This window comes from Ahaetulla prasina, chromosome 2 (assembly GCF_028640845.1).
Source record: "Ahaetulla prasina isolate Xishuangbanna chromosome 2, ASM2864084v1, whole genome shotgun sequence".
NCBI classification, from domain to species: Eukaryota; Metazoa; Chordata; class Lepidosauria; order Squamata; family Colubridae; genus Ahaetulla; species Ahaetulla prasina.
In genome coordinates, this window is record NC_080540.1 from 18,306,627 (window position 1) to 18,324,853 (window position 18,227).

At 42.0% G+C, this 18,227-nt stretch overlaps 1 long non-coding RNA gene across 1 annotated transcript; it reads left to right on the forward strand.

The window, feature by feature from the left end:
• Positions 1 to 5,136: 5,136 nt before the first annotated feature.
• LOC131191698 (uncharacterized) lies at positions 5,137 to 15,116 on the forward strand. The gene is made up of 3 exons (XR_009153560.1): positions 5,137 to 5,771; positions 7,983 to 8,103; positions 14,948 to 15,116. It is a non-coding gene; the product is annotated as an uncharacterized LOC131191698 (long non-coding RNA).
• The last annotated feature ends 3,111 nt before the right edge of the window (positions 15,117 to 18,227 follow it).

The following is an 18,227-nucleotide window of genomic DNA, read 5'->3' on the forward strand; positions in this document are numbered from 1 at the left end:
CAGGGTGATGAGATTAAGACATGGCCTTCAGGACATTATGGGATTAGCCCTCTACCCATGTAGCAACAGAACTCACCACATGGCAGCTTCTCTCCCTCCCTCTTGTGCAAACGTTCATGTATTTTTTTTCTGCTGCACTGTCTATTTTATTTATTTCTTCAATTCCTATAGTTGCCCTACTCAATCAAGTGACTCTAAAATTAACTCTAAAATTATAGAACCATTAAAATAATTAGAAACAATAAAACCTCCAGAAAATAAATAGAAACAGCAGTCAAGATAGTTAATCAACTAATAGAAAAGTCAGGAAATGGAGCCCTTAACCTATTCTGAGCTCCAGGCTGAGTTACCTAGCCAGATTTTAATGCCTTGTGAAAGGCCAACAGAGTTGAGGCCATTCTAATTTAGGTGCAAGAATAGCCACAAGGCAGGGATTACAGCAGAGAAAGTCTATCTTCTAGTGGCTGATGGGAAGTACAGCATACCCAATCGTGGTTGCCCAGACTTGACTTTATTTTAAGTTTTAATCTTCTGTTTAACTGTACCAGATGAATTGCAAATATAGTCTGGAACATTACCTTTATTTACATAAATGCCTCCAGATCCATCATGGACATTGAGGAATAAAAAAAAACATATGGATCCAAACATCATTGAAATAAGTCATCTGCTTCTTTCATTTTTTACTGCTTAGACACTTGAAATCGTAACAATCCCCAAATGTTTAAACCATGTGAATTTCAGAGGCTAGAATCAGGAACCCAAAAGTAAAATTTTAGTCATTTTAGCTTATATGTAAATTCAGATATTCAGCTGGGAATCTTAACAATGCAACATTCTAACATGCAGCATTTTTTAAAGGCTATTGTGATGATGTTCACAAGACATCACATCTTTTGGATCAGCCTCAAGAGAGAACCAGATCAGCCCTGGAAGTGGCTAGAAGGAGAAAACTCAACGTGAGTCTTCCTCTTTTCCTTTCAGTGACAACAGTGGAAAGTAAAATGCTTCCACTGAAGCTCTTCCCCAGCTCAGGACTGATCTTAGAAAGAGCCTCCTGGCTGCCAGCATTCAGGCGTTTCCCCCTAAAAAGATTTGGCCCTGCTAATGTAACTCAAAATGCATTATGTGTAGTCCTCAACTTACAGCAATTCATGTAGCAATGATTTAAAATTTTAACACACTGAAAAAAATGACTTTTGATTGATCTTCCCCGTACAACCATTACAACATTCCCATAATTACATGATCAAAATTTGGGTACTTGGCAACTGGCATGTATTTATTTATTTCTTCAATTCCTATAGTTGCCCTACTCAATCAAGTGACTCTAAAATTATAGAACCATTAAAATAATTAGAAACAATAAAACCTCCAGAAAATAAATAGAAACAGCAGTCAAGATAGTTAATCAACTAATAGAAAAGTCTGGAAATGGAGCCCTTAACCTATTCTGAGCTCCAGGCTGAGTCGGACGGTGAGGAGAGGAAGGAGTCTTCCACACGGGAGGCCGGAGAAAGAAGACCGGGGTGACTGCGAGTTGTGGAGGGCAACACCAACGACAACAATGCAAATTTAAGGATGCGGTGTCGGTGCGAAAGGAAGGGCACATAGCACAGGCCTGTCGAGCACCCCAACCTTCCCGCCAAAATTCAAACCGGCCAATCAGGCGGAAGCGGCAGACGGCCCCGATTGGTCAGTTTAAAAAGGCGCGAAGTTGAATCAGACTGTCGTGAGAGTGGGTCACGCATCAACACGCCTAGAAAAAAATCTTTACAAAGGCAAAGATTGAGGGGTGCCGTGCCGATTGGAGGTGGACACGGCTCATCGATCACGATCATGTCCTGGGACACTCTCGTGAGCCTTACCCGCCATCATAAGCGCAAGCTGCAACCACAGAAATTAAAGGTACAAGACTACCAAGGAATCGCATCCCTGTTCGAGGGGTAACGTCCGTCACGTCGAGTATGGACAATACAAGAAAACTCTGCCCATCACCATCGTCGATGGGACCCTGCCAAGCTTATTGGGACTGGACTGGTTCCGAGCATTGGGCATGGGGTGACTGGAATCTTCAGAAACGAAGTCAACCTCAAAGACGCACTCATGAAGGAGTTTGGGGACGTTTTCAAAGACTGCCTGGGCAAGTACAAGGGACCCCTATCTCATTTAACTTAGACCCACAAGTTGCCCCTATCCATTTAAAGGCTAGGAGGGTCCCGTTAGCCCTAAAGCCCAGGATTGACCGGGAACTGGACAACTAGTAAACCAGGGAATTCTAGTGCCAGTTGACCATGCTAATGGGAGACCCTATAGTCACCCCAGTCAAACCGGATGGGTCGGTCCGGATTTGCGCTGACTACAAGGCAACGCCAACAAAGCGTTGCAAAGAGTCTTACCCGTTCGGTGGTACAGCACTTACTGCACTCAATGGGGCAAGGGCAAGTTTTGCCAAGCTAGACTTGGCCCAAGCCTATCAACAGCTGCCGTAGATAGCAGCACAGCGAGCGCAGACAATTGTGACTCACAGAGGGCTTTTAAGTGTACCCGGTTACAGTTTGGGGTTAGTGTGGCTCCAGGGTTATTTCAGAACCTAATGGAGCGCTATTGCAGGACTACCAGGGTGGTACCATACTTTGACGATGTACTGGTATCCGCTGAGAATCTAGAGGAATTAGGGTAAGGCTGCGAAAAGTTTTGGGCATTTTCCGGTCTGCCGGTCTCACAGTTAAACTGAACAAATGCCAGATCGGGGTTGAATCTGTGGAATTCTGGGCTACGGATAGACAGGGAAGGATTCACCCACTGAAAGCAAGGTACGGGCCATCAGGAAGGCCCCGGTTCCAAAGAACAAAAACCGGAGTTACAGGCATTCTTAGGTCTGGTCAACTTCTGTGTATTCTTAAAAATAAGGCAACAAGCGAACCGCTGCATAAATTACTAGCAAAGACGGCTGCATGGTCTTGGGGAAAGGCGGAAGCTAGGGCATTGAAGGGTAAAGAATCTCCTATCTATGATAGCCTCCTTATCAATACAATGGCACGCTATTAGTAGTGTTAAGCTACGATGCATCTCCCTATGGGTGGGGCTGTGCTCAGCCACAGGTTGCCAAATGGCACAGAAGCCCCTATTGCATACTACTCCCGAACCATGTCATCAACTGAAAGGAATTATAGCCAGCTTGATAAGGAAGCCTTGGCTATAGTCTCAGTAAAGAAATTCCATGAATATGTATTTGGTCGTGATTTTGAAATCATCACGGACCATAGACCTTTCTAGGCCTGTTGGCAGGCGACCATGCGCCCGTGGCACTTTCGCCCAGACTGACCCGATGGACTATCTTCCTGGCAGCGTATTACAAATTACTACACCGGCCGGGAAGGAATTAGGCATGCAGGCGCCTGAGCAGATGCCCGTTACCAGAGACTATCGAAGACCCCACTCCGGGATACCAGTTCTGCTAATTGACTCTTTGGACTCTGGCCCAGTCACATCCAAGGAGGTGGCTCGGGCTTCGACAAGGACATTACAATAAGGACTGTAATTGGTTGGGTACACAGGTTGGCCCTGCGCCGGAGCGTTTCAAAGAATTTAAAAAAACGGGGAACTCTCAGCCCAAGGGGTGCCTGCTATGGGGGATCGAGTGGTGATCCCGGAGAAATTGAGGAAAAGGTATTGGAACTCCTTCACGAAGGCCACCCAGGGATCGTCAGAATGAAGGTTTAGCGAGAAGCTATGTGTGGTGGCCATTAATGGACACGGAAATTGCTGAAAGGGTAGGAAATGCCAGGCCTGCCAGGAATCCAGACCACTACCCCCAACGGCCCCGATTCGGGAGTGGAGAGACCCCAGGGCCCTTGGTCTAGGATCCATATCGATTTTGCCGTCCTTCACGGCCAAACCTTTCTGGTAGTAGTCGATGCCTACTCCAAATGGCTGGAAATCATCTCATGAGATCCATGACAGCCGAGGCCATGATTTCAGTCCCACGGCACCTATTGTAACGCACGGGCTGCCCGACACGTTAGTCTCTGATAATGGCCCGCAATTCAAACCCAGTTTGAAGGATATTTGGCAGAAGAGGGCATCCGGCATGTCCTCTCGGCGCCTTTCCACCCTGCACGAATGGCCTTGCAGAACGTTCCGTTCGAGCGCAAAGAAGCATTGTCCAGAATCAGGCCAGGCGATTGGCAAACAAAATCGATACCTTCCTGGCAGTCCAACACAGAACCCCTGTGTCACAACTGGCAGAAGCCCGGCAGAGCTATTAATGGGTCGGAAGCTCAGGTGCCCACTAGACCGCTTAAACCCAAACTACACACCAGACGGTTACAAAGGGGTACAAGGTAAAACAAGAGGGATGGCAGTAGGCAACCTAGTGTGGGCACACAACTACAGCGAGGGTCCGACCTGGGTAACAGGAAAATCCTAGAGATAACAGGACCAAAATCATATCTAGTTGAGATAGAGGATGGCCGGTATGGAAGCGCCACATAGACCAGATAAGGAAACGCATAACCGTAAATCAGAAACAGGCCCTGACTACCCATGTTTGAATCCACAGCTGACTCAAACCCGTGGCAAACGCGAGACTTATCTGAGTTCCAGAAGGTCCAGCGACACCAACCGCCCATCCTGAAGACAGCGGGGACGACTCTACAATAATCCAGGGCGGATGGCTAGAGGAGGAGCTGAGAGGAACAAACAGTCCCTCCGGTCAGCTCGACTCACTCCCAGAAAGTGAATTGCGCAGGTCCGAAAGAGTCAGGAGACGCCCAGTCTACCTGCGTGATTACGTAGAAAAATAAGATGCTAATTTTATGCAAATATTGGTAAAGTGTTTTCTGGGAGGGAAGGAGTGTAATGTATCTTTAAAAGTTTTGGCGGAAAATAGCACGTTGCTGATTGGTTGAAGCCTCCGGCTAAACTGTATATAAAGAGAGGTTCTTCCCAGCACTGGCTGCTGGGTTCACCATATAGTAAAGAGCTGTTGTCACTATCCTGGTCTCCTGCCTCGTTATTGCCCGAATCTAACAGAGGCCATTCTAATTTAGGTGCAAGAATAGCCACAAGGCAGGGATTACAGCAGAGAAAGTCTATCTTCTAGTGGCTGATGGGAAGTACAGCATACCCAATCGTGGTTGCCCAGACTTGACTTTATTTTAAGTTTTAATCTTCTGTTTAACTGTACCAGATGAATTGCAAATATAGTCTGGAACATTACCTTTATTTACATAAATGCCTCCAGATCCATCATGGACATTGAGGAATAAAAAAAAACATATGGATCCAAACATCATTGAAATAAGTCATCTGCTTCTTTCATTTTTTACTGCTTAGACACTTGAAATCGTAACAATCCCCAAATGTTTAAACCATGTGAATTTCAGAGGCTAGAATCAGGAACCCAAAAGTAAAATTTTAGTCATTGCCTAGATTCTTTTAAGGAAAATTAGGGATTTACTTTTGCATAAAAGGTTTAAATTTTACTTCAAAAAACTTAACAAAGATCTCCCATTTTGCCCCTCCTTAAAGGAACTACTAGCTATATGTTTTATTAGGATTAATTAGTGTTCAAAAGATAGTTTTAGTCATTTTAGCTTATATGTAAATTCAGATATTCAGCTGGGAATCTTAACAATGCAACATTCTAACATGCAGCATTTTTTAAAGGCTATTGTGATGATGTTCACAAGACATCACGTCTTTTGGATCAGCCTCAAGAGAGAACCAGATCAGCCCTGGAAGTGGCTAGAAGAAGAAAACTCAACGTGAGTCTTCCTCTTTTCCTTTCAGTGACAACAGTGGAAAGTAAAATGCTTCCACTGAAGCTCTTCCCCAGCTCAGGACTGATCTTAGAAAGAGCCTCCTGGCTGCCAGCATTCAGGCGTTTCCCCCTAAAAAGATTTGGCCCTGCTAATGTAACTCAAAATGCATTATGTGTAGTCCTCAACTTACAGCAATTCATGTAGCAATGATTTTAAATTTTAACACACTGAAAAAAATGACTTTTGATTGATCTTCCCCGTACAACCAAAAGCCAACATGGGTTTGTCAAAAACAGATCATGCCAGACTAATCTTATCGCATTCTTTGACAAAATGACAAAATTAGTAGACCAGAGGAATGCTGTTGATATAATTTACTTGGACTTCAGTAAAGCATTTGATAAAGTAGACCATAACCTACTACTAGATAAAGTAGAAAAATGTGGGTTAGACAGCACCACCACCAGATGGATTCGTAACTGGCTGACCAACCGCACTCAACGTGTAGTCCTCAACGGAACTACATCCACATGGAGGGAAGTATGCAGTGGAGTACCCCAAGGCTCTGTTTTAGGCCCAGTACTCTTCAACATCTTCATCAATGACTTGGGCGAGGGGATAGATGGGGAACTCATCAAATTTGCAGATGACACCAAGCTGGCAGGAATAGCCAACACTCCAGAAGATAGGCTCAAGTTACAGAAAGATCTTGACAGACTTGAACATTGGGCGCTATCTAACAAAATGAAATTCAACAGTGAAAAAAGTAAGGTTCTACATTTAGGCCAAAAAAACAAAATGCACCAGTACCGTATATGTGGTACCTTGCTCAATAGTAGTACCTGTGAGAGGGATCTTGGAGTCCTAGTGGATAACCATCTAGATATGAGCCAGCAGTGCAGCAGCTGTTAAAAAGCCAACACAATTCTGGGCTGCATAAACAGAGGATAGAATCAAGATCACGTGAAGTGCTAGTACCACTTTATAATGCCTTGGTAAGGCCACACTTGGAATATTGCATCCAGTTTTGGTCGCCACGATGTAAAAAAGATGTTGAGACTCTAGAAAGAGTGCAGAGAAGAGCAACAAAGATGATTAGGGGACTGGAGGATAAAACATATGAAGAACGGTTGCAGGAACTGGGTATGTCTAGTTTAACAAAAAGAAGGACCAGGGGAGACATGATAGCAGTGTTCCAATATCTCAGGGGCTGCCACAGAGAAGTGGGAGTCGGGCTGTTCTCCAGAGCACCTGAGGGTAGAACAAGAAGCAATGGGTGGAAACTGATCAAGGAAAGAAGCAACTTAGAACTAAGGAGAAATTTCCTGACAGTTAGAACAATTAATAAGTGGAACAACTTGCCTTCAGAAGTTGTGAATGCTCCAACACTGGAAATTTTTAAGAAAATGTTGGATAACCATCTGACTGAGATGGTGTAGGGTTTCCTGCCTGGGCAGGGGGTTGGACTAGAAGGCCTCCAAGGTCCCTTCCAACTCTGATGTTATGTTATGTTATGTTAACCATTACAACATTCCCATAATTACATGATCAAAATTTGGGTACTTGGCAACTGGCATGTATTTATTTATTTGGAAATATTATGTGGCACTCATGGTGATTCTGGCAGTTTACAGAAATAAAACAATACTAAACCCAATAAACCCCCACCCTCCTAGTGACCACAATCAAACCAACCACATGATCAGCTCCATATCACCCTGGGAAGTCCCAGGTCTCTTGACAAAATAGTTAACAATGGTTGCAGCCTCCTGGGATTTATGTGATTGTCATTTGCAACCTTCCCAAGAAGCAAAGTCAACAAAGAAAGTTGGGTATTCTTAAAATCATTTGATTCATGCAACAACTGCAGTGATTCACTTGACAACTATAGTTAGAAAAGGGGTTATAAAATTGGACACAACAATTCCTTTTCTTAGCAATGGAAATTCCAGTCCAAATTGTGGTTGCAAGTCAAGGACTGCCTGTATAAGTAGCATGGTTAGAATTCCACGTGGGACTGAGTCCGGAATGCTGAGCTGCTGGGATGCAGATGTACTGTACACTCAACACTTCCAAATAGACAAATTGGGAAACAAACTGCAGAATCATCTTTGAGAAGGCAAGGCTCACTTAGATGAACTGTAAGCTCAGGAACCCTTTGGTACTGCTAGGTGGGAGATACTCCCCATTGCCTAATTTCTGCTTCTTTTGCAGGTTGGAAATCATGGGAAATGCAGGAGACTGCATTTTTGAACGATGATGCCACAACCGGCTCAGGGAGATGCAACACTGAACACCGCTACATCTGCAAAAAAAATTGATCCAAGGATATAATGTAAGAGAATCCAACTCCCCCCATCCACACTTCACCAGCATTCTATAGAGTAGACACTGAACACTGATTCTGTTAATATTTTGGATCCTTCTGAGTAACCTTTGGACTGCCTTAGGAGATTAAGAGTTGGTGTTCTTCCGGTAGCTTTTATTATTCTTTTACATAAAGAAAAGTCTAGAAGTTAAGAACTCAGTCTGAGCTAGCCTGCCTGTGTTTCACTCACTTTCTGCAGGAGAAAAGGGAAGGATCTTCATGTCATTTCAAAGCTGAAAAAGTTTCAGACTTTTGCACCCAGAGTCATGTGCCAGCCAATCAAGGTCAGGTCTTGCCATCTCCTGATCATAGCAGGGCTATGATGTCAGAATGCCATGTTCCAATCAAAACTTAGGAGTTGTGTGTGTGCTTGTGGGAGCTTCTAGACAGAACTTCACATTAGATAGCTGCTACTATGTTAGGAGAAGTTTGATAGCTTTTCTTGAGGAGACCAAGGCAGAGAAAGCAATAGTTTGCTTACTGCTGTTGCTTTCCATTTCAGTTTTCACCAACAATCTCACAGTTTTCCAACAAGGGTTCAGCATCGGCTGTGATGCAGGACCATTGGAAGAAAGAAAGAGAGAAAGAGGGAAGGGGGGAAGAGAGGAGAGAAGGGAGGAGAGACTGAGCCTAGCCCTAGAAGAAAGAAAATTGAAGTGGCAGGCACTTCTATCTATGTCAGCAATAAGAGGGAATCTAGAGTAAGATTAGTGAGGGGATGAATAAAAGTCCCAAATGATGAGCAGGAAAGCTAAATGTGATTTGAATGGAAGAGACAGGAACATTGTTATTGATAAATGTAAGTGATCCAGAAAGAAAGAAAGGAGAGATAGCTCCCTTTGTTTTAGTTTTTAAATACTATGTGGATTATAGAAGTTTTTTGGGTTTCGTTTGTCTCAATATGGTAGACAATGAATAAAATGGGGAAAAAATAAATTTAACACAAGGTTTGGTAGAGCCTCCATGGACTGGCATGGTCTATATCTGGGGAAAAAAAATCTTAAAATAGCTTTGGCTATGGAAGCAGTTCAAGTACTAAATATACATAAATCTTGTTCCCAGCTTTACAAGTTTTCATTTTGGGAAATAATGCAAATTCTTTGCGATTGAATTATCACCTTTAATGAACTACCTGGACTGGGGCCAGATTACTTGAAGGACTGTTTCTCCCAGACCACCGCAACAGGAAGGCAGGGCACATTATGGGTCCCATGGATTGGCATGCGGTGGGACCACCTAAAGGCCCTTCTCGGCGGCGGCAGCCCCTTCTTCATGGAACCTCATTCTCCCTGAAGTATGGTTTGCCCCCCTTCCCTCTTGGTTTTCCAAAAGACCCTAAAACTATGGATTTGTCAGTGGGGCTGATGACCCCAAATGGAAATGGAGATCAAGTGGCTCATTTGATGCTGTTGTTGCTGAGGGTGTTGGAAGAAATATCCATCTGGGTTCAGTTCCAAGTGGGGACAAAGACACTGGAAACGTGGAGGCTGCTTGGAAAGATGGTTTAATGGTGGCCAGGATCACATGGCTTGAGATCTTGAACAGAAAAGGGGCTGAGATCCTGTGTGCTCCCTGGTTTTATGATTTTTCTGAGCTTTGACCTTTCTGGGGCACAGGAAGAGTATCCTGATTGGTTGTCAGACTCCCAGGGGGTGGGGGTCTTAGCTAGCCTTGCTGGCTGTCTCTCAAGCTTGCTTGAGCCTTGCCATGTGGATGAGTTTAGGTGCCATGTGGTGAGATGAGTGAGCTAATCATTGACAAAGGTGGGGGTCCTGAGGACCATGTCTTAATCCCATTGGAGCTGAAGGTCTTCTGTAAAATATGTTTCTCCATTTCTCATCCAGGAAGGTATAATATTCTGCTTTTAAAATATTTCCTAGAATATTTCATTCTTCTAGGAGGGGTGGGTGCTAAATTCCTACAATCCCTACTTTTTTTTTTCAAAACGTGAGTTTTGAAACATGCTCTTGGCAAAAATTAAAATTGATCAAATCAGTGGGTGCTTTTAATTTTCCTGATGCAAAGGAAGCCATTGATAGAGACAACAGAAAAAAAGATTCCTTCAGTGGCTCCCAAAAGCTTTCAACCATGAAGGTCTAGCAGCCAGGGGAAAAGTTCTGGTAAGAATTTTACAGTATCCAATTTTCTATGCCAATTAATTTCAGCTGTTAGATATCACTTTCTGAGAGCTTCCAGTCAGGTCAAGCAAGCACATATCCCAAAATTTTCACAGCCATGGCTTTCCTTTAAATTACAGGCTGCCCATTTCCAAGGGTTGGTTACTGAACCTGCCCTAGCTCTTACTTAAGTCTATCCAAGATTTTTTTTTCCAGTCCAAATTGAGGTTAATCAGTGTGCAATCCAGGCTTTTTCCTTTCTTAACAAAATAAATTACACAATGAGCCCTGGGACTTCTACTCATGAGACCACCAGTGCAACATATCTTGCTTTACTGGGCAGCATCATTTGTGAGTCATTCAGGGCTTGGGTTTTGGATATCACTTTTTCTGCTATCTCTTCAAGAGAGGAATTGCCTGAGGGGGATGCCCCTCCCCCATGGAATTAGCAGGGAGATCTGACTCCTTGGGCTTTTAGTGCCACAGAGCAAAAATCAACCTAGAAGTCTTGTGTGGAGGTAAGTGAAGGGAATAGTTTCAGTCTAATTCTCAATGGTGTGTCTCTCTGTGTGTGCCTGTGTATGCAGCTACTTTTACAATACAGGCAATACAAACATGCTGGACAAATTTCCCTACCATTAGACAGAAATCTCAGGTGTTGAGAACTAACTGTGGCAGCCACTCAAATACAATCCTTACATGGGTACTTTAGACTGATTACAATGTAAATGAGACAAGAAAGAAAACCTTCACAGAGGATGCAAGATCCAGCTGTGATTGGGAAAAGGGCTCTCTCATTCACACACATGCAGGCATACACATATTTCCCATGCTTTTCCATGCTTAAAATTAAAATTTAGAGGTACTCACCTTCTTTCCAAGCAGTCTTTGAGCTCAACACTCAAAACCCCTTTAAAACCTAGTTCCAAATGGCCAAGGTCCAGGAAAACTTACCCACAGACTCAATGGGTCTGTTGCTAGCAAGGGAGGCTTACCTGGGCCAGGTCCATTGGTTAGGTTAGCTTCGAGTCCCATCTGGGGTGCCAATTGTTGGAAGAAATATCCATCTGGGTTCAGTTCCAAGTGGGGACAAAGACACTGGAAACGTGGAGGCTGCTTGGAAAGATGGTTTAATGGTGGCCAGGATCACATGGCTTGAGATCCTGAACAGAAAAGGGGCTGAGATCCTGTGTGCTCCCTGGTTTTATGATTTTTCTGAGCTTTGACCTTTCTGGGGCACAGGAAGAGTATCCTGATTGGTTGTCAGACTCCCAGGGGGTGGGGGTCTTAGCTAGCCTTGCTGGCTGTCTCTCAAGCTTGCTTGAGCCTTGCCATGTGGTGAGTTTCAGTTGTATTGTGTTGCAAATCATGGGGGGATTGAGTGAGCTTGGTTGAAGCCTTAATTGCCCATTGACAAAGGTGGGGAGAATGAGTGAGCTTAGCTGAGGCTTTTAATGGCCCATTGACAAAGGTGGGGGGGAGTCAGGAAGTTGCAGGGAGCTCCTTTGTCTTTAAAATATGTTTCTCCATTTCTCATCCAGGAAGGTATAATATTCTGCTTTTTAAAATATTTCCTAGAATATTTCATTCTTCTAGGAGGGGGGTGGGTGCTAAATTCCTACAAGGGTAAAGGTGGTTTTTAAAAAAATGTTTTATATTGTAAGCCACCCAGAGTCTACTATGTACAAGTTTGATGGCTATATAAATTTGTTCAATAAATAAGAAAGGATTCAGTGGGCAAGTACATTGATCCAATGGGAGATCTCTTTTCAGGTTTCTTCCTTTGAAAATAAAAGAATATAATAGATAGAATAGAATCTATCCAAGTATGAATGGACACACAAGGAATTTGTCTTTGGTGCATATGCTCTCAGTGTATATAAAAAGAAAATACATCCGTTAAGAATCATAAGGTACAACACTTAATGATAGAGATAGGGTTCAAATAAGCAATCAAATCATACTAGGAAACAATCAATATAAATCTTAAGGATACAGCAACAAGTTACAGTCAAAAGTGGGAGGAAATGGGTGATGGGAATGATGAGAAGATTAATAGTAGTGCAGATTTAGTAACTAGTTTGACAATGTTGAGGGAATTATTTGTTTAGCAGAGTAGAATAGAATAGAATTTTATTTATTGGCCAAGTGTGATTGGACACACAAGGAATTTGTCTTGGTGCATATGCTCTCAGTGTACATAAAAGAAAAGATACGTTCATCAAGGTACAACATTTACAACACAATTGATGATCAATATATCAATATAAATCATAAGGATTGCCAGCAACAAGTTATAGTCATACAGTCATAAGTGGAAAGAGATTGGTGATGGGAACTATGAAACGATTAATAGTAGTGCAGATTCAGTAAATAGTCTGACAGTGTTGATGGAATTATTTGTTTAGCAGAGTGATGGCCTTCGGGGAAAAACTGTTCTTGTGTCTAGTTGTTCTGGTGTGCAGTGCTCTATAGCGTTGTTTTGAGGGTAGGAGTAATGGCGTTGGGGAAGAAACTGTAGGAATTTAGCACCCACCCCCCTCCTAGAAGAATGAAATATTTTAGAAAATATTTCAAAAGGCAGAATATATTTCCCTGGATGAGAAATGGAGAAACATGTTTTAAAGACAAAGCAACTTCCTGACTCCCCCCCCCACCTTTGTCAATGGGCCATTAAGGCTTGAGCCAGTCCATTGTCTACATGACAAAGATAGGATTAGCCCCTACCCATCTAGCAACAGAATCTTACCACATGGCAAGGCTCAGGCAAGCTTGAGGGACAACCTACAATGTTAGCTAAGACCCCCACCCCCTGGGAGTTTGACAACCAATCAGGATACTCTTCCTGTGCCCCAGAAAGTTCAAAGCTCAGAAAAAGCATAAAGCCACGGAGCACACAGGATCTCAGCCCTTTTCTGTTCAGGATCTCAAGCCATGTGATCCTGGTCACCATTAAACCATCTTTCCAAGCAGCCTCCAGTTTCCAGTGTCTTTGTCCCCACTTGGAACTGAACCCAGATGGATATTTCTTCCAACAAAACCATTCTTGTGTCTAGTTGTTCTGGTGTGCAGTGTTTTATAGTGTCATTTTGAGAGTAGGAGTTGAAATAATTTATGTCCAGGATGCAAGGGGTCTGTAAATATTTTCACAGCCCTCTTTTTGACTTGTGCAGTATGCAGGTCCTCAATGGAAGGGAGGTTGGTAGTAATTGTTTGTTCTGCAATTCTAATTATCCACTGAAGTCTGTGACTGTCTTGTTGGGTTGCAGAACCTAACCAGTTATAGAGGTGCAGATGACAGACTCAATAATTCCTCTGTAGAACTGTGTTAGCAGCTCCTTGGGCAATTTTAGCGTCCTGAGTTGGCGCAGAAAGAACAATCTTTGTTGTGCTTTTTTGATTATGTTTTTGATGTTAGGTATCCATTTTAGGTCTTGAGATATAATAGAACTTAGAAATTTGAAGGTCTCTACTGTTGAGACTGTGTTGTCTAGTACTGTAAGAGGTGGTAGTATGGAAGGGTTTCTTCTAAAGTCTACCACCATTTCTACAGCTTTGAGTGTGTTCAGTTCCAGATTGTTCCGGTTGCACCACGAGATAGGCAGTTTGAATCCTCTGAAAGCAGCTGGAATAGTTGAGCATGACAAAATTTATAAACCACAAGGATGAAATAATTCCAAGCAGATTTATAGAAGACAATAATCCATTAAACTTCAGACTTACATGATTCCCTGTTTATTGTGTTTCATCTCAGAAAATTAAATTCTGCTTCTTAGCCTTTACTTATACAAGATGCGCCCCAGCAAAAATCAGTTGCCAGGCAGCCAAAATAATCTCCAAAAAAATAAAGCCACACCTGGAATCTGTTTTAGAGCTCTGTTCCTGCAGCCACCCTCCATCCTCTCCACCTGCAATCTTCCCTGACAGCTTCTCTCTTTCTGGGGAAGGTGGCAGAGATTACAATGGCAATCACATGATCACAGGGCATTTGGCAACCAGCTGGAAATACAAGCTGGTGTGCTTATTGTGTGTGATTGGATAGCGCAATGATTTATAGTGACCAGAGGTGACTTCCTGAGGCCATTGTGATTTTAAATGGCCACTGATCAGATTTATATCAGAGTGACCATGATCATATATTGATCAGAGCAATCACAATCAAATCTTAGCCAGAGCAATCATTGTCTTTCCTGTTCAAAACACAAAAGACTTGTTATGGGTTTGCCATTAACTTTGTTGTTGTTTCTCAAGAACAAATTGTGTTTGACTCCTTGAATGTCAAGTCTTTGCATATCAGATCTCAGCTGCTTTTGAAGCAAAGCTTCTAACCACTCCAAATGTTCCTTTGAAGTGATTTACAATTTTGAATCCTGCAACTCTGCTTCCTGAGACTAGAGATGAAGTTGACAGCATAACCGTTTGCAAATCGAATATCTAGTAGAGAAACCTCACTGAAATCTTACTCATGTGCCTCTGACTTCGGACTCTTTGGATGGGTCCTCTTTTCTGGGAAATGAAATCCATTTAACAGGGGCTACTTTTTAATATTTTAATCTGCTGGGTGAAACCCTTGCATCTTCTTTGGAAGCCCAAGCAGTTGAATTCACTGCCTTAATTTGTTTGATGTATTGCCAGAGTCAAAACTGTTAATACCTTCACTGACTCTATGAATGTTTTTGTTTGCTTTGCTCCAGATGCCTTATGGAAGCTGAAAAAATTACCTCAGGCTGCCAGATTACTTACAGACTTGATTGTTTTACTGTGAGACGCACTTTTGGGGCACTGTTTTCCTGAACAAGCTGCTTAATAAAGTTGCATCTTTTCAGTCTTTGAATCGGTGTTTCTTTTCCCTTCTGCTGTGGCTTCTCAGGCTATGTTTTGTATTGACTACTTTTTAATACATCTTTTATAATGTTATAATAAAAATATAAAAAATAAGAGAAGTTTGTTATTTATATACACTATACTGCATCTCCAATGATCCATCTGTTAAGCTACTGAAGTTTGCAGATGACACAACAGTGATTGGTCTCATTCGAGACAATGACGAATCCGCATATAGACAAGAGGTCGAACGACTAGCCTTGTGGTGCAACCAAAACAATCTGGAACTGAACACACTCAAAACCGTAGAAATGGTGGTAGACTTTAGGAGAAACCCTTCCATACTTCCACCTCTCACAATACTTGACAACACAGTATCAACAGTAGAAACCTTCAAATTTCTGGGTTCTATCATATCGCAAGATCTCAAATGGACAGCTAACATCAAAAACATCATTAAAAAGGACAACCAGAATGTTCTTTCTCGCCAACTCAGTAGCTCAAACTGCCCAAGGAGCTGCTGATCCAATTCTACAGAGGAATTATTGAGTCTGTCATTTGCACCTCTATAACTGTCTGGTTCGGTTCTGCAACCCAACAAGAAAAACACAGACTTCAGAGGATAATTAGAACTGCAGAAAAAATAATTGCTACCAACCTGCCTTCCATTGAGGACCTGTATACTGCACGAATCAAGAAGAGGGCCGTGAAAATATTTGCAGATCCCTCGCATCCTGGACATAAACTGTTTCAACTCCTACCCTCAAAACGACGCTATAGAGCACTGCAGTGTCAAGGTTCCAGAAAAACCTCTTCTGCATAAAGAAAACTCAGAAGCCGTTGTCTTTAAGAGTTCTTTACTATGTGGCAGCGTCTGGAAACCTAAAGTCTAGTATGGTTTCCAGGCCTGACATGCACACCAGAACAACTAGACACAAGAACAGTTTTTTCCCGAAGGCCATCACTCTGCTAAACAAATAATTCCATCAACACTGTCAGACTATTTACTGAATCTGCACTACTATTAATCGTTTCATAGTTCCCATCACCAATCTCTTTCCACTTATGACTGTATGACTATAACTTGTTGCTGGCAATCCTTATGATTTATATTGATATATTGACCATCAATTGTATTGTAAATGTTGTACCTTAATGAACGTATCTTTTCTTTTATGTACACTGAGAGCATATGCACCAAGACAAATTCCTTGTGTGTCCAATCACACTTGGCCAATAAATAAAATTCTATTCTATTCTATATGGGCCAAGACTCAGTATGGCCCAGGCAAGCCAAAATCTAGACACCCTTGGTTTAGAAGATCAGCCAGAATACAATCACACTTGGCCAATAAAGAAGTCTGTTCTATTCTATTCTGTTCTGTTCTGTTCTGTTTTGTTTACAAACTTGTCAGGTAAACAAAAAGCATACAGGTACTTTAAGAACAACCAATATTTAGTGCAGAGATTTACTCAACATCAAATCCATTTTTCTCCATGTCAATTATCCTTGTCAGTAGCTGCAATTCAGAGTCGGTTTCCAGGGGTACAGCCAACAAAGAACCAGAATTTCTGCGTCAATCAAATACCTGCAATAGTTCCCCTCAATTTATAATGTAGCATAAGGCTCACCTCTTATATTAGAACATTGTCGACAAATTTCTAGCTTCCTTAAGTAGTTCTTTTTCCTTCCCATATACTCATGCAGTTTTTATTTATTTATTTATTTATTTATTTGATTTTTATATCGCCCTTCTCCCGAAGGACTCAGGGCGGTGTACAGGCAAAAATAAAACAGACAGTACAATACACAATTTAAAATGCAATTAAAAACTTATTTTAAAATTGGCCTGAAAAGTAAAAATATACAATGAACTAAAAACCCCATTTAAAATTAGTTAATAAGAAATTTAAAATTTAATAAAATTCAATTTAAGCCAGCCCCGCGCAAATAAAAAGATGTGTCTTCAGTTCGCGACGGAATGTCCGAAGGTCAGGTATTTGGCATAAACCCGGGGGAAGTTCGTTCCAGAGTGTGGGAGCCCCCACAGAGAAGGACCTTCCCCTGGGGGCCGCCAGCCGACAGTTAACAAGACTAATACAGTAGAGGAGCTGGCTGTACAGAACAGAATAACAGAATTGGAAGGGACCTTGTTGGTCTTCTAGTCTAACTCCCTGCTCAAGCAGGAAATCCTATACTTCAGACAAATGGTTGTTCAATGTCTTTTTAAAAAACCTCCAGTGTTGGAGCGCCCACTTGTGGAGGCAAGTCGTTCCAGTGATTGTTTTAACTGTCAGGACATTTTCCAGTAGTTCTAGGTTGCTTCTCTCCTTGATTAGTTTCCACCCATTGGCTCTTGTCCTACCTTCAGGTTCATTGGTGAATAAATTGACCCCCTTCTTTGTGGCAGTCCCTGAGATATTGAAACACTGCTATCATGTCTCCCCTATTCCTTCTTTTCCTTAAACTATTGAAAACTAAATCCCAACATTTAGGGTCAGAAAACAAATGCAGATCCCTTTGCCTTGCTCTATTAGCACACCTCCCCCATTTCTCTTTTCTACATGTAGTCTCATCTTCACTTTTTAAGAAAAGAGGGAAAAGAAAAATGCTGTTTTCAAAGAGAAATGATCAGATAAGAAAAAGGAAGAAACAGAAGTGAATGCTTACATATCTGGGAAAGTTCTGCAAAAATGTCTGTAGAAAGGCTTAATGTTTTGCAAGCACATCAAATGAATTCTGTCAAAGGTTGACTTATTTCAGTGTGAGAGATGGAACTCTTCTATCAGTCATAATGAACAGAGAATTCAAAATGTACTTACGGCAAGACTGATTTATTGTTCAATAATTTTTTTCCAAACCCATAAATCACTTCTGAGGGAAAAATCTAGTGAGCTAGGTAGCTAGGCAATCAGTTAAAATGAAGTAAAATTAATTAGAAATAAGAAATAAGCATCTAACACGCACAAACTAGTGGCAAGTTTACTAAATTGACAGCTATACCCCAGTTTAACCTCCTAATTAAAGAGTAGAGATGAAAATTAATGTACAGGTATTATTTCTGATCGTTTTGGGGGAAGTTAGGAACTGATGAGAATTGTATAATTGATTTGGGAGAAGAACTTTCTCTTTACAATTCAAAACACTTT